The 16198-nt window shown below is 40.2% G+C and overlaps 1 protein-coding gene across 7 annotated transcripts in view; it reads right to left on the reverse strand.

Moving 5' to 3' along the window:
- erfl1 (Ets2 repressor factor like 1) overlaps positions 1-16198 on the reverse strand; it is a 100996-nt gene that overhangs the window by 68712 nt on the left and 16086 nt on the right. For all 7 annotated transcript variants that reach the window (XM_084356461.1, XM_084356462.1, XM_084356460.1 and 4 more), the window contains exons 3-4: positions 11481-11571; positions 8474-8595 (exon numbers count right to left, since the gene is read on the reverse strand). The gene's annotated coding sequence lies outside the window, so the exon portion shown is untranslated. The remainder of the gene's footprint in view (positions 1-8473; positions 8596-11480; positions 11572-16198) is intronic.

Genomic DNA, 16198 nt, shown 5'->3' on the forward strand with positions numbered 1-16198 from the left:
GGTTGTTGGGGGCATTTTTCAGGGGACGGCGCGAAACTTCAAGGTTAGGTTCTGATATTGTTTCAAGTCTATCTAAATACGTTACTTTCAAGCCATATGTACACTGAAATCATCCCTCCTTTACATTCTGGCTGTGAAGAGTTCCCTGGCGCGACTCCAGCAGTGTAAAGACAAGGATATGCTTTCACAACGTGTTGCCCGACCACATCTGAAGCAAAGTGTTTGTTCCTGTTCCAAAGGGCCACACTTGAAGGCTATTGTTGAATTTTCAGTTTGGAAAGTTACAGAAATTGGCAGACACACTGCCCCCAATTCAGATGTCAGAAAGTTGTTGATGAGATCGAGAACAAAAAGAAAATCCATCATCCAAAGTTTAGCTGAAAGCCGATGTGGGGCTGCAGCAATCTGAGTTGCTCATATCAAGTGGCTATCTCCTAAATGTAGTCTTTTTCATGTGTGTCCACACACAGTGTTTCCTTGCTGAGCTTCAGTGGATGAACACTGTTGATTTCTTCCCCTTACCTTTTACATCGGAGTTGCACTAAGATGCTTCACAGAACAGACAGGAGAGACCAAAAACTCTTTTGAAGTACATATTGGCATGCAAGTATTGTTTAAGGGCAGACTTAGAAAAATGTGAAACTAGTCAAGACAATAACATTTTATTTATTTAGCTCGAAATCACAAATTTGACTCAGAGACCTTCAGAATCTCTAACAATGTCAACCTCAATCCTTAGATCCTCGATTCGGGAGGCTGTCCTTCTGACAAAAAAGACAACATCATTTTCAACAAATTCAAAACACTGACATTGGTTTATGTTAAAGTGACAAAGACACTTTAGGAATTATATCTCTTTGTTACTCTGAAGAAAACAGCATGAGATTGTTACAGATCCCCAAAAGGTTGGCCTTTGACGTGGGATCCTACTGCTCGTTTCTGATTTCCTGCCAGTTGGGGTGTTTCATCTGAAAATGCTTGTGTATTAATTCATGAGGGCAATTACAAAAGATGTATTATGCTGTTAAATTTGGAGGAGTTGTTAGGATTTGGATAACCAGTCCTTAATTATTCAGATCTCATGCTGCTTTGTGGACACATACATGCAGGCAAACATGCAGGAATGTGCATACACCTGAAGATCAACCCAGTGAGCTTTCTCACCAACAACTCTGCTTGACAGCAGCTTGCTTGAGCCATTTTGCACCATGTGAGAAAGGTTTGCACTTTCTCTCCGCCCCCCACCCCCCATACCTCCTAGAATGTTCATTGCCCAGAAAATAATTTCTCTAGTCATTTCAGCGCCTTTGTGAGCGGCAATCAATTTCTCTTCTCTTCATGATGGTCCCGCGTGTGGGCACAGAAGTTTGACCTTCTCTAAAAGATCTATCAATTTATCCGTCCATCCTGCAACCTATCCATTAATGTTTTCATCTTCCCCTGTTGTCTTTTTTTTCTTCTCTCCGGCTGCTGACTGTTGGGTGGTAAAGTGGCTTTAAGCTTATGTGCTCTTCAAGACCTAGTGGGTGTCTGTTTGTGCAATTATACCTCAGTCCAAGAGCTAGACCAAAATCAGCCAGTGGAGAAAATGATGGTAATTTAGACTGAGGAGAATATGCACTTGAGACAAAGGGAAGGGAAGCCCATTTTAAGCATGGTGACGACTGTGAATTCGGGGAGGGGATGGGGTCGGGCTAAGGCTAAATGACATATCACATTACCAGCTCGGGGTCAACCAATTTCTCCCAATCTACTACCAGCATTTCTGCGCTAACAGCTCTGTTAAAAGCAAACCTATTGTTTATCTGTCTGTCTTTAAATTCCTCTTCTTTTTCTGCACCCATAATGCCACCTATATTCGTGTCCTCCAGGGGCGGGGGGGATTCATTTTTGGTAGTGAGTGAAAATGTCTGTACTGGTAATTGGATTATGGCAATATGTGTGTTGACAGGCACTAAAAATAGTTTCTTATATAATTTGAACTCCTGCAGAGTAACAGTTAATGAACTAGCTGAGGGGCCAACATGGTTAGCTGTTGTTTAGGCAATTTGTGAACTGAGCACTCTCTACTTTACTGTGACTCTGCATGTTACTTCATGCTGTAATTGGTATTGAGGTAACATACAGAGTGCTGAGATCACTCACTCTCAGTTCTGACATTTTGATAATTATTCATCACCATTACTGGACCTATAAAAGAGGGACTGCTAGTACGATATGGGTAACAAGGACCAATATTAAATTGGTCCTTGTTTGGTCAGTACCAATAAGTATTGATAAGCTCCTGGACAAACTGTGCTGCTATCAGTGTTTATATAATGTTAATTCATTCCAACATACTGACATTTTCAAACTAGGCATTTAAATTTGCCATTGAGTAACTGTGTGTTTACATTCTATACTCTGCTGAAACCTATTCTCCATTGCTAGACGGGGTAAAAAGACACAGGTAAAAACAGCACAATGTCACAGGGCTGTAGTCAAGTTTATTGTAAAAGATCTTAAAGTCTTTCACTACAGTGGTGTTTAGTTGGTTTACGTTATCAGGAGTTTACGGCTTATACAAAATAACAGCCAACTAACGTTGATCATTGTTTTCCAAGACGTTGATTTCTCTTGCATTAGTTTTATATGTTGGGAGATATGTTGGGCACTTAATGTACAAGTATTATAACTGATTTCCACTGATTGGTGAAAATGTAGACATGCAGAGTAATATAGACAATTGATGTATCAAGAATCATTGTACATTTCGAATCACTGAAAGGTGAATTGTAATCAAATCGTATCATGAGGCCAGTGAAGATTCACACCTCTACTTATTATGGGTATATCTCCTCCTGACAATATTACAAATGTCTACATTTGTTTTCTCTGGCTGAGAACATACTACCACTAAGAAATACTGACAAATTTATCAGTAGATGTATGTCATCTATGAGCACATAATGATGTAGTCTAAAAGGCTGCACCTTGCTTTCTGTGTCAGTCCCTCTGGGAGGGAGCTGACAACATAAGGAGGTTCCAGGCTCCGTGAGAGGGGTCGTGACCCCAGGAAGTAAAACCAGGTTAGGAAATCGTGACAACTGCCTCCTCTCTTCCTGTCTGGAACATAAAGCCAGACAGATAAATGCTCCAGACCTGCATTAAAGAAGTTTGTTTTAGGCAGAGTCCGTGTGAGGTTCAAAAGAGACAAAATTGCGTTAATTGTTAAAGTGTTCCTCTCTTTATAATGCCGACGTAATCCTTTTAAACTGATGCTGTTTAATCTTTGCTTTTTGTCTCTGCTGGACTGTCAGCTAAAGAGAACTTTGGCTCTGCAGAGCTTCTCTCTATGGGCCTATTCTGCTGTATCCTCTACATCTCACTGATCCCTTTCTCTTTTCCTCTCTCTCCCCCCCGCTAACCCTTTTCTCCTCTCGTCCCCTCCACCTACCCACAGCCTTTCCATTCTCATCTCTCTCCCTCACGTGTTTTCTCTTTCCCTCATTCACACTCCTCTCTCTGTCCCTTCCAATCTCTCTCCTCCTCTCGCTCCCCCTCTCTCTAGCTCGCAGGACAGTATTATATATTCCAGTCTCATGCTTTGCATGATTTGGGCAATAGATGAAGCCATATCCCTCTCTCCTCTTCGGGCTCTCCCCTCCCTCTCTCTCTCGCCTTGTTGTTTAATGTTTCAATTTGGAGGAAGCAAACATTCAATCAGACAGATTAACTGTTTAATGCATGTCATCAGTCAAACTGTCTACGAGAGGGGGGCCCCTCGGCCTGGCGCTGCCTCTCCCCCCCCAACTGCCGCTACGTCCTTCTCACTCCCCTGCTCTCCACGCGCACACTGTCTACTCTCATATAGACAGGCCCATCCAGGCTCGAGCCGAGTCGCAGAGGCGTCTGTGCACACACACACACAAACACATGCACACGAGTGGAAAAACACATATATTTACTCTTGCACACACACATCCACAAACACAGATATATACTTGAATTTGTGCATGTATGGACACACAGTTATACGCAGGATCATATACCCAAGACAGCCATATGCGTGAAAAACCTCATTCTGAAAGCCTTATAAATATAGTTTGAACAAAGAAGAGAATGCACTGGGACACCCGCTACCAAAATAGAAAACGTGTGCCTGTTTCTAAGGTCCGCGGATTACATGAGACATTCCATGTAATTCCAATGCCAGATATACTGATGTGCTAAAGGACACATCCTCTGATTCACTTACAACGATTGTGAAACTGCTTTACACAATTAAGTCATGCTCTCTTAACAGACAACACACATGCTCACACATACATTCTCTTTCTCCCTCACACACACACACACACACACACACACACATCCCACAGGCCAGTGGATAGGGAAATCAAAGTGACACGGAGGTAGAGCAAGGGGGAGTGAGAGATTAGAGGAAATGAAAAGAGTAAAGAGGAAAGAGGGAAAGAGGGAATGGGAGGCTGAGCGTGCTGCAGATGGAGTAGACTGTAAAATAGGGAGTGACGCTCACACTGAGTTTATACATGATACTGTATGAATTCTCAATGAGGATGTACAGAATGACATTTATGATAACAGCCCGGAACATGATGGGGTTATCACATCTACACGTCTACACGTCCATGGTAACACTTTCTATAAAGCCCATATCTGTAATGCATTTTAACACATTATGAACATACTTACAATGCATTATAATGCACCTATAGCGCTGTATAATCATAGTTATAAGAATTTATGAATATGCATAATGCTTTACAGCAATGATCATTATACAATATGATGCCAGTGTCTTTAATGCATTAAAAACATACTCAAAATACATTTATACTGTGCCCATAATTACAATCTATCATAAATATTCAGAATGCTTTATAACAATAACCATACGGCACAAGCATTTTATGATGCAAAGTATCAATACTTCATAACTGCTGGTTATACTAAGGATCATAGTGTATTGAATTTTTTATAGCTGTAATACATTTTACAACACATTATAATCACTATCATAATGTGATTATAAGTTACTATAAGTGGCAAATGGGTGCTTTAAATAATGAAATCCCTGCATTACAGGCAGATGTAATACATAACAATACATAACTGGTAATAACTTACTATATGTGGCCATTGTTTGCTTTAAGTAAAGTCGAACAAAAAAGATGAAGTTAATGCAGAAACAACACAAAAAACGTAAAATGTATTTTTTTTTTGGTAACCAGGCACTAATATATACAGATGTATATAGATGTGGTGTGATAATGAGTTATGATTAACATTATAACACATTATACTCACGTTCATAATGCGTTATAATGTATTATATACATGGACTTCATAATGAGTGTTAATACTTAATACTGGACTGTAGACAGTGAGGTTTCAACATATCTATCTAACAATAACCCAAACATTATCAGCCTTTTTAGCTTGCACATGTACACCTGAAACATAGTCAAGGACCAGTGTCAGCTACAACATAAATCTCTAATGCCCTGAAAAAATGTTCTACTCATACATGAGCTCGACCCACTGGTTGTAACTGAAAAATAGGTTTAAGATAAACCTAATCAAAGGGCTCTGAAAGCTCAAAAAACTAAAACGCGGTGTTTCCTCTCGGTTCATTCAGGAGTTGTGGACCACGATAACAAGGAACCATAACAAAGAAAAACCACTAAGAAGCATAAGACCCAGTACACAGAAATAGCCCTTCAATCATGATCAAATACCTAAATATAAACAATAGTTAGTATATAAGAACCAAACCTAAGACCAACAGGGATGGATGCAAAACAAACACCCCTGCCACTGCTACAAAACAATTACAGAAGAAACATTGAAAAGCCATTCAGATGTATTCAGTTGGTGATTTTATTAATTAATATAACAGTTTAGGGACCAAAAGTAACATCATGATAATATCATGAATAAATCGACATAAAATGGTTCCAATCATCATGATTAGATGAGTAAATCATTTTCGTTATTACATGATTTATTTCACCTAGTCATATTTATTTGTTATATGTTCTTACTTGACGACCATTCTGTTTACCTTTTGATAAATATATTATAAATTGTTATTATTATTACTATTATTACAGACATATGCCAACCACAACTGCTGATTTTGCCTTTACCGCCGTCAGTGTGGTGTGCTGTCCTTTGATGTTATATTTGTGCCTGTATTGATTTGGACTTCGTCATTTTATTGGTTTTTAAAACACCTTGCCAAAAGAATGCAGTTGAAAGCTGGCTGACAAACACTGGCCAGTTTACAATTATACTGATTGATGTGCATTTCCTTAATAAACAAATGAAATAAAAAGATCAGAAATACTATAATATAATAAATTGTAATTAAATATAATTAAAAAATGTATATGCACTAAGTCAACGCTTTACATCCACCAGTGATGTAGACTGAGAGTTAGGTGAAAGTGAAAGTTAAAGCTACATCCTTGAAAACCATAAAACATTTAAAACATTTTGTCTCAACTGGGCCTTTTTTTCCCTCAAAGTTCACTCAAGTAAAAGAAGAGCTAGACATACGGATCGTTAAAAATAAAGAATTGTATGTGATGGCTGCAGATATCTGGACCATATAATAGTAGTGTTAACACTGTTCATGGGCTCATACACTGTAAAGCTTCACATGCCAAAAACCAAGAGGGCTCTACTAAAGTGTAACAACCTTATAGGGCTGCTGACCAGCCGCTTCACACACTGCCTCCCTCCATCATTTTCTTCTCCATCCCTCTTTGTTTTACTCTCCCTCTCATTCATTTTTATTTTATCTCCCGGTGCTGTGGAGCATCTCGTGTATCTCCCTCTCTCCCCCACTCTCTGACCACAGCGCAGAGGGTGGCCAAACCTGGTAAGTATTGACAGGGAGCTCCAGTGACACGGAGAGAGCCAGTCAATGCCCAGACACCCAGGGCAGGGGTCAATGACAAAAGGTAGGCCGCCTGGAAAGAGGGAGCTCGGGAGAGGAGGGAGAGAGACGAAGAAAGAGCAGGGGGAGGCAGTTGATAGATGGCGAGGCACAAGAGATATGCGGCGAGATAGTATAACTTTGAGGCAAGATAAATACAAGGTGAAAGAAAAAGCAGCACGGAGGAACAAAGACAGATGAAGACAAGGGAATAAATGATGAAACAGTGGTTTATATATTTCAAACAATACAATACTTAATGATGGTTTGGCACTCAGCTAATGGTAAGGTAGAAGAGATCAGAGCCGTGGATCAAACTAATGTGAACAGTGGTTGAAAAATATTAAAGGGACAGTTCACCCCAAAAATTTAAAAATACATATTTAACTGTAATGCAAATCATCCATTTAGATTGTTTTGATGCGAGTTGCAGAGTTTTGGAGATATCGGCCGTAAAGACGCTGCCTTCTCTTGAATAATGGAACTAGATGGCACTCAACAGCAATGTCCCTTTCCAGAAATTATGACTTGGATACTCAAGATAATCCACATACCTTGATGTAAGGAGTTCATGTAGGAACTAATTATTTTTTTTACACTGAACACTTACAAACTGTATCACCGTATAACATTAATGGCATCCTCCTTGGTTGAGCTGTAACGTTCGCTAGTTTAGTTTATAAATAGATGCTACTTCACTTCTGGGTGCTGATAGGGTTTGCAGGTAGAAAGAAAATAGTTCCTATGAATTATACTGAGTCATAATTTCTGGAAAGAAACATTGACGTTGAGTTTAAAAAGTACATTTTGGGTGCTTTGATCACCACAAGCTGAGTGCCATCTAGTTTAATCATTTTCGAGAGGAGGCAGACATCTGTACAGCCGATATCTCTAAATCTAGGTGGATAAATAGCACTACAGGTAAGGTGATTTGGGGGTGAACTGTGCCTTTAAAACAAAGTAATAGTAGACAATCAGTTAAATTCTAAAAAGTGCGACTGGAAACTGGAGAAGGCAACATGGATGTTCAAGAGTGAGATTGACATGAACGTTCCTCTGAGACTGCGGATGGGACAAGTGAGATAGGACGCTAGACTAGGATTAACAGACCTGTACCAGCGCACGCACGCACACACACACACACACACACACACACAGAGGCACACAGCGCGCTTGTGTATTGACACAGAGAGAGAGTGTCAGTATGTATTGAACGGCGGGCGGTAAGTGAACCCTCCACTCCCGCCCATCCCCTCCTCCATCCCTCCTTCTCTCTATCGGATATCAGTCCCTTCTCCTCTAATCATTTCCTTCCTTTTGGCCCTCTCTTCTTTCTAATGCAATTATCCCTCATTCCTCCTTTCCTTCCTCTTTTGCTCGCCATCCCTCTGTTTCTACCACTTCTCTTCCCATTGGTACTTTACTGTTTTACTTTGTAGGATTTTAGATTTTTTTTCACGCTCTGCCTTACAGCACAGTGTCTACCATTGTCAGTTGTGCTTATTGTTCCTCCGTGTTTGCGCTTACCTGGCTCTCTCTCCTTTGTTTTGATCTTTAGTGATCAGTCTCCCGTAGCCTCGGTGTGTGACAAAAAGGTTCTCATTAATCAATATCACTCTCCAAATGTGATAACATTCTTCTCCGAGCCTCTGCAATATGGCGAAGAGAAACATACGTAACACTTGTGAACAAATACAGGGGATGGGAAAAATAAGAACCACTTCATCATCAAAGACTCTAACAGTAGGTTATATTAGCTTGCCTGGCCATTAGTAGTATTTGCCAGGGCTATATAAGCTGTATTTGTGGGTCATATTCATTTCATTTCACCTTATTGCTACCATTCCTATTTGTCGATTTGTCATATCTTATCATATCTTAGATTTTCCTCTAAAGCAAACACATATTTTTGCTGTTTTGTCCATAAATACACTTATAAAACACATATTTTTTTGGCATACGTACAAAAAAAAAAAAATCTCAGCTCTGTTAGTTGCCTCATGTTACTTTAAAAACTCACAGACAAGTGTTAATTGCCAGACTTGTTTTACAGCAGGAGATATCTGCTAATTGGCGTTGTATATAACATGATACACCTTTGTGGCAGTGTTTGTAATTGTGATCAAGTAATTTAAAGGTTTAAATGTATTCCGTAATTAGTTTATGCTACTTTGTCTGAATCCCGTAGTGTGTAAGCTCAGACAAAAGCCAAACATGCTGGAAATTAATAACTGCAAAAAAGTATCCTTTATACTTAATTATTAAATTATTAATTATTAAATTATTTTTGTCGCTGTCACACTGGTGAAAGTATTCTTTGCTTTGGTAAAAGTAACAATAATGCACAGTGAAAATACTCCACTAGTAGAAGTAGAAGTCCTGCATTCAAAACCTTACTTAAGTGAAATGATGTAACTGTTAACAGCAAATGTGTATACTTTAAAGGGTCCACTTTGTAAGAAAGCTGATTTTTGAGTCTCATTCCCAACTCATTTTAGGTCACTTATTTTAAAAGTCACTAAACCGATCACTAAAGCTCTCAGACAAATGCAGCGGAGTAAAAAGGATAACCTCTGAGATGTGGCGGAGTCTAAGTATACGGTTGCATAAAATGGAAATACTCCAGTATTATATAAGTATAATTAACTCAAAGTAAATGTATTTAGTTACACCACTGCGCTTTTATTTGTGTGAACAGGTCTGTGCATTACTCTAGATACATGTATCCATATTAATTCCCACATGTAATAGAGGGCTGTGCGTGACTGTTTTTGTAAAACGCACACAGACAGTAATCTTGTTTGACATAGTAGAAATTTTAAAAACTTTTTCCAGATAAAGAAGAGAGGGTCCCATTCAAGTCTTAATGAGTTTACTTTATTATGTCTCCAGTAGTACACAAAATGTTTTCGACCGTCCAGCCTTCATAAGTGTGTACAGATGCAGTGATAAAATCTCTTTTTAAGGGTACCAGGTAAGTTACCAGACAAATGAATCACTATGACTTCACCCAGAATGGAATCACACAAAGTTGTAGGTGAATATTATCATTACAATCACTAAATCATGACGTCGTTAAAAAAAGATTGTATCCCTGTATTTGTACACACTGATGAAGGCCGGATGGCTTTAACGATGCATTTTATGCTCATTTTCAAGTTCATATTTTCATTTTTGGTTTTTACCAGAATAGGTTTACCTGCTTAAATGCTAAAAAAGCATCAGTTTTCAGGCTCTGTCGTGTTTTCAGCTTCCAGTTAGCTTAAACTTTTACCGTGAATATAGGTATAAATTGGGCAAATGTGTGACATGGTGACGAAGTGTGATGTCAAGAAGTCACAGAATTAAAGACTGGCGAGGCGTTTCAGGAGCAGTGTTTTCTGTGGGAGAGAAGAGCTCCCGTTCTTGCTGACATTTCAACTTTGATGACCTTTTACAAGCACAAGAACCAATATAACACACTGAAGGAAAGAAAATTGGTCTCCTTTAAAACGTTTTGTGTACGGCTGGACACATGATTAAGTGAACTCATTAAAGGACATATTCCGGAGTGCAACCCTCTCTTCTTTTTCTGGAAAAAGTTTTTCAAATTTCTCGTGTCGAACCAGAGTACTGCCTGTGTGCAGCTGAGTTTCTGCTCAGCTTCAATCTGTAATGCTGAAAACTACAAACCAAGCCAAAAATCTTGGTGTGGTCATGGACTCAGACCTGAATTTCAGCAGACACAATAAGACAATTACAAAGTCAGCCTGCTATCACCTTAAGAATATATCAAGGCTTAAAGGACTTATGTCTCAGCAGGATTTGGAAAAACTTAACTGTAACGGTGTCTTTACAGGACTCTCTAAAAAATCCATCAGACAGCTGCAGCTGATTCAGAACGCTGCTGCTCGAGTCATAACAAGGACCAAAAAAGTAGATCACATCACTCCAGTTCTCAGATCTTTACACTGGCTTCCTGTCCGTCAAAGAATAGATTTCAAAATCCTGCTGTTGGTTTATAAGGCACTGAATGGTTTAGGGCCAAAATACATTTCTGATCTGCTGCTCCCAGAAAACTGCAGGTCCGCTCCAACTCTCACCTCTTTTAAATCAAGGCTGAAGACCTTTTTTTTGCCACTGCCTTTTATTGAAGCAAATTTAAGGCTTCGATCCGCACTGTGACTTTTATTCTTCAGTCTTGTTTCTTTTGAACCTATTTTACTTAGCTTACCTAGCTTATTTTCCTACTTCTTAACTTGTTTTAATGTTTAGTGATGTCTTCCTACTTGTTTTTAATGTATTTTCTTTTAATGTAATTGTATGCCCCTGTAAAGCACTTTCAGTTGCCTTGTGCCTGAATTGTGCTATATAAATAAACTTGCCTTACCTTGCATAATAATACACACAGCCATCCATTACACGTGGGAATTAATATCATGAACAGGCAGTAAACACAACAGGGAAAAGCATTTGTATAATATAGAAAGACGATGTCCTGCTCACACACTCTTTGTGGCCTCAGGCCATAATCCTGTCAACACTTTCCACTCACTGTGAAATGTCTGCAGGTTCCTTTGTTCACAGGTGATGCATCTTCAGGCCCCATCATCTCACCTTCGCAGGGGTAGGAAGAAGCATGCCCCCTAAAGTGGGAGCAAGTGGAGACCTCATTGTTATTTCTGGATCTGCCCCAAATCCACCAACAGTGTCACCCTGCTAATGGCAATACTCTTTCAGATATATATTTATAGTTTAAACCAAAATTAAGGAGCGAGCCACGAGGCAGAATTCATCTGATTTAAATTAGATTACAACAAGAAGTGATAGAGTAGAGAGATGGAAAGATCACATCCTCTCCACAGTACAGTATCACAGTCTCTGCTGTGAATGCTAAAGGCACTTTTCATCAGAGAGGTGGAGATTAGTTCGTCTCTCTGCTAATTCATCTTGACACCAACTCTGTCACACACAAACACACACACATTTGCTTGAACACCTGTTGTGGTCCAGCCCCAACTGCCATTACTAGTGAATCATGGTGGTGTGAATAGGTACCTCTCTACTCATCTGTACCACAACCAGCTTCCCAGTCCCTTCATCGGCAATATATCTCTACAAAGTGCACTAATTTGACACTCTCTCCTCGTGCAGAGTTACTCGGTTGCTGTTGTCTTCTGCAACACTTCATTTCTCCTGTTAAGTGCACGACATCACAGATAGGAATTCAAGCGGAGGAGAGGGGGGGGGAGGGCGATATTTCACAACATGAAGTGCATTGGCAGACAACCACCTTTCCTCGCAAATTTGTGAGTCTCGCTTCCTGCATGCCCCACGCCCGGTGCTCTGCCGGAAACAGATGGTTCCCGGAATGTCCTCGAGCAGAGCTCTGAAGAGCTGCGAGTAGCCCGAGAGGCGCGTGAAGGAGGAGGGGAGGAAGGGAGGGAGGGGCGCATGTTGTCTCTCCGACAAACTTCTGCCTCACTCTGTAGCTCTCTGTCTTCCTGCTCGATTAGGATACTTAATATTGGTTCAGTATAATTGTACTGTCAAGCAGGAGAGCTTCTGCAGCACTTAAAGCGGCTTAATTTCACTGTTATTTTACTCAATCAACGTTATCACAATGAGAAAGTACTATAGCAAAGCACAATTATGCTTATACAGACTGTATTGAAGCATGTCATGACACAAAATCCCCTGAGACTGGGTGACAAGTGAGAGTGCGCTTATTTGGGTGGTTGTTGATATGACAAAGCTTGGGAAGCCCTGTGCCAAACAACAGTGACCCCGCCAGGATGAATTGTAGTTTTTGGTTTGTTTATATTTGTTATTTTATTAACACATACTATCTAAATATACATCATATATATCTATTTTATTGACACATAAATCATCTAATTATGAATGGAGTTTGGTGGGCGCTTCATTGACTCAAAGCGAAGCTCAGGGTGGTTCCAGCACCTTGGACAGCGAACATGTGTCCACTCTGGCCCCGGCACATTCAGCACCATAGACAGAGAAGTGAACACATCATGTTGCATCATGGTGACAAGCCAGCCAGTGATGATGCTGTGTGAGTGTGATGCACATAACTATGGGTATTTTTAATAGGTTTAAAGGTGAGGACACAAGAAGAGAAGTATGACATAAAGGAACACAGTTAATTTGTACCCAAAAGTGATACTTGAGTAAAAGTAAAGATATCATGCTAAAATATTACTTTGGTAAAAGTGAAAGTCGCTCAAATGAATAGTAACTGAGTAAAAGTATCCTTCATCTTAAAGTATCTGAAATTAAATGTACGTAAGCATCAAAAGTACAAGTAAAAGTACATTATACAAATATTTACGTGTATGTAATGTGTACTGTGGGGTGACTGACTATCATGCTTATATTGTATCCAATTTTCAACATTTTTCTGATCATTTTATCTCAGTGTAAGTAGCAGAAAATGGAAATATTAAAGCAAAGTACAAGTATCTCAAAATTGTACTTAAATACAGTCCTTGAGTAAATGTACTTAGTTATATTTCATAACTGCTTTTTAGCAGTAGTTAGTGGAGATAAGTAGGTACGTTTTCTCAAGTTATCAACAAAAAAATATTTAAAAAACAATTTCGTACTTGTACTTTACTTACTGTGTTTCCATTGTATGATACTTTATACTTTCAGAAGCAAATTGCACTACAAATTACAATTACTACATTTATTTTTTAATAAATGAAGTGGATTGATATATTTCAAACTGAATATGTTATCATCTTAAATTATGAATCTGTCCAACAGTGTAAAGCAGTTAACATACAGTAAGTCCCACCATGACCAGCTAAAACACCAGTGACAGCAATCCACCGATATTGTACACAATAAAATAAATTAATAATAAAAGTGCTATTCTACTTCATGAGTACTTCTAATTCTGATACTTCATGTACATTTTGCTGATGATAGCTTAGTTTAGTTTATGTAATTGACATGGACATCACAGTAACATTGGTGCTGCAACATACAATCATGCATAAGCCCCAGAAAAGAAAAAGAAAAGAAAAGAAAAGAAAAAAGAAGAAGAAAAATACAAAACAGTTACAAATACGGTACAGTAATAGTTTCACACTTTAACATGCAGGACTTTTACTTATATCAGAGTATTTTTACAGCCTGCTATTGCAACTTTTTCTTCAGTGCTTCCTCCACCATTGCATACATATTTCCCATAATATTTGGAATAACATAACCCCTAAAAGTAGCCTTTAATTGAATTCAGCGAGAAAAACAACAACAACAACTACGAAACCTTGGCCTGTATTTGAGCACCCATTAATGGACTGAAAGCATCCTCTCCAATTAGCCCGCTGTAATCCTCAGCTCATCCCTGTCTTACGCCCCACTTGTCCTACACCCGATACTTTGATCCAGACTCGGCGGCACCTGACGATCCGGCCCTTTGTTATAGAGCACGCCGGGGCTAATCTCACTGACCCGGCGCAACCTTGACCACCCACTCCCCCCCCGGCCTTGGGCTTGGTTCACCGCCGCCCCGGACACACTACACTTCCCGGGAGAGAGAGAGAGAGAGAGAGAGAGCTCTTGATCGTTTCATCAAACGCGTCCCCGCTGCTGGATCATGTGCGCGCCGCCGAAAAACACCGCCCGCCCACTCGTCCCAGCAGCGGCGGCAGCAGCAGCAGCGGGGATAAGGGGGAAGTCGATGCAACAGCGCCAACACAGTCAATGATCCATAAACAGGAGCCAATAGGCGAGTGGGTAATGAGGGACTTCATTTGAACTTTATGTAAACAATGAGGAGCAATACTTGACGTGGAAAAGGGGGCAGACATGAAGGTTGTAACCTTGATGGATGGACATCTACAGCATGGAATGAATTAGTGTTGTGCCGGTGCCTTATTTGTTTATAAATGCAAGACCTGAATATATGTATATATATATATATATATATATAAAAAATAAGAATTCAATCTCAAGACAGATGCTTCTACTGAGAGTCCAAAGCGATAAAACACACACACACACACACACACACACACACACACACACACAAACACTTAAACTCAAACAGAGAGAGAAAGAGAGGAGAGAGAAGCACCTTTCACCGCCCCCCCTCCTCTCCCCCTCTATCTCTCGTTTTCACCCCCCCACTCCTCCTCCCCCTTACTCCCCCACCGCCTCCTCCTCCTCCTCCTCCTCTCTCCTCTCTCTTTCTCTCTGGAAAAAAAACGGCAAGGAGGCGCGACTCGCAGGGCCGCACATAGCTGATCAATATTCGATTTAGTTGCTAATTTAGGGCCTTTCTATAGCTGTCATCCCGTGATGTATGAGTCCTAACCCGAGGTCGCCGCGGAAAAGAAGAAGAAGAAAAAAAAAAGAGAGAGAGAGAGAAAAAAAAATCAAACACCAGTCAACTTTTCACTTAACAATAGAGCGACTTGAATATTATTTATGGGCGAAAGACCCACTTTATGGGTGAATTGCTCCTATCGCTGGTGGGATGATGAAGCGCCTTGTAAGTACATGCCACACAGGCTCTGACACCGGCGTAAACAGACGTGCAGGCAGGGGAGAAACATGTAAACACATGAGGAGGAGGAGGAGGAGGAGGAGGGAGAGCACGCTGCTTTTAAAATGGGCGCAAACCCGTGCAAAGAGGGGAAATATTCATATCAACAGACGTCAATATCTCGGTCTCTTGGAGTTCACAATGCAATTTGAACGCACACATTTGATTAATGGCGTTCGTGGGATAAAGAGACCCCTCTCTCTCTCTCTCTCTCTCTCTCTCTCTCTCCACCCACGCACGAGCCGCGGACACGCACGTGCACGCAGCCAAGTTTTTGAGACGACACAAAAGATATCCTATTTGTCACGCGGACTAATATTATGTATTATGGGCCTAATTGTTTTTGCACATCGCTCCGCGCACCCATCAGATCTGAGCGCGGCTGCTTTATTTTGCCACTTAATGTCTTCCCGATCGATCACTGTTCTAAGGATGTTATCAATAATTTGAAAGCTTGATTAACTTCAACGTTTCCATAACAGTCCCACCACGTTTATCCTCTCTCGAATTTTTAATTAACGCGTGCTTAATTAGTTCGAGATCGTTTGGGAGGAGTGAGATACTTTATTTTTTAGGGGGGGAGGGAGGAGAGGGGGAGGAAATTAACATAAAAATCTCTGCTGATAAATTGATATATTATCAGGAAAGAAATGTTGTAGGAATTTCTAAGGCGGAACGAGTCATAAACAGACATCCAT

Source organism: Pagrus pagrus (assembly GCF_965226575.1).
Source record: "Pagrus pagrus genome assembly, chromosome: 7".
NCBI lineage: Eukaryota > Metazoa > Chordata > Actinopteri > Spariformes > Sparidae > Pagrus > Pagrus pagrus.